Here is a 1,865-nt window from a genome sequence, read left to right on the forward strand (position 1 = left end):
ACTCTAGCCGCGGGGCGATTTGCTGAATAAGCAGTGTTACCCTCCGTGCGACAAACCTCTCACGTTTCAGTCCCCGTAGCCGATCCTCGTGCGATGGAAATCCTTCCTCCAGGTTCCAGAGCACCCCACTATTGCTGGAAATTCCTAACAAGATAGCCTTTAGCCGTCCTGACTTGTCATACTCCCACACAGTGAAGCAGCACACGGGGGCAATGCACTCCCCTCGCCGCCATCTTCCTCCTAATTTTGTATCTTATAGCATGACATCTTGTCAGTTTCCCCAGGAAATTTGTTTGTGCTGAATTAAAATGACCTATTGGATTGAGGAGTGTAGCTCAGTGATAGAGCACTTGCCGAGCATGTGCAAGGCTCTGGGTTCAATCCCCAGTACCACAAATAAAAAGAAAATAAACAAATAAATAAACAAATACAATGGCCTACATATTTTTCAATTGATAGAGCAGTTGAAACATTTTCATATCTAAAACCTTTGCCAACCATAAGCTAATATATATAGGAAACTAAGAAAGAAAACAATCATTTAAAAACAGAACAAAACAAAATACAATAGGTCTTCTCCTCTTTCTCAGAATTCCCTTATTTTTGTGGTACTGGGGATTGAACCAGGGACACTCTACCACTAAGCTACATCACCAGCCCTTTTCATAATTTATTTTGAAGACAGGGTCTCACAAAGTTGCCTAGGCTGACCTCTAATTTGCAATCTTTCTACCTCAGTTCTGAGTTGCTAAGATTATAGGCATGCATCACCACACCTGGCAGTAACTTTGAATTTCAAGGTCATAATAAATGTATTCCTACTAATACAAGGAATATTTAAAATATAGAAATTATCATTATTCAACATCTCATCTCTTTTAAACTCAAATGCAGATATTTTATTATATGGAGTTTCTATCTTCATGTATTATCAAAATGCAAAGCATAAGCTCAGAATATTTTATTTATGGAGCCAATGAGATGGTAAGGGGCCATTATGGTGAGATGAAAAGGTGGGACAACGAAATAAACCCCTAGGCACAATAAATGATAACCTTTTGTAGCATGGCATATTGCTTCTCTATCTTGGTGCTCTTTTCAACAAGGCCTGTCATGAGACCCTGTTAAAACCACAAAAGCAGAAATGTTTGCATAACATGAAATTGTTACCAGGGAAACATTTAAATAGGCCCTCCAGCTTCACTTGTTCTTAGTCAACTTAAAAATCACTAGGTTTGGAGGTCACACAGCTGGGTAATATATTATTCTCTAGCTTTGCTGTAGATAACACCTCTGACATATGGGTTATGATGATAATGGTTGCCTAGGTTACTTTTCAGGGATGTGAAAGCTATTTTTGCTGAAAATACTGGCTGTTCACTTGGGCCTGCAGATATATGATGCGTGGTTGGAATGGGATGAAAAGGCTTGGCATCTCTGTCCTCATATTATGTCTGTCCCCTTTGCTGCCTTGCCTTTGGGCCAGATTGCAGTCAGCGCTGCATGTGGATACATTGAGTGGCCATTGGACTTGGTGTGTGTTTCTTCTTCCCCATCCTAGTGCTTTTTCAGCAGCTATAGCAGTCCTTCACCTTATCATAAAGCCCAGATTAAGCCACAAGGCCAGGAGGTTTGTACAGAATGATGGCATCAGCTGCCTAAGAGGAACACAGCAGTTCCTGGACAAGCTGACTGTGACCACGCAGTGGTGTGTGTCTCACATAAGAAACATGTTTTGGAACTGTAGCCCTGATCAGTGGGAAATGACCTGACTGTAGTCACTCCAGCAAGTCAATAAAAAGCTCATTTCTCCCTTTGTTTGGGGAGCAGCCTGGTCCTTAGATCAGTGCTGTGTTCCTTCAGCT

Source organism: Marmota monax, unplaced genomic scaffold (genome assembly GCF_021218885.2).
Source record: "Marmota monax isolate L192 unplaced genomic scaffold, Marmota_monax_Labrador192_F-V1.1 WCK01_AAM20220418_F8-fsc00225, whole genome shotgun sequence".
Lineage (NCBI taxonomy): Eukaryota > Metazoa > Chordata > Mammalia > Rodentia > Sciuridae > Marmota > Marmota monax.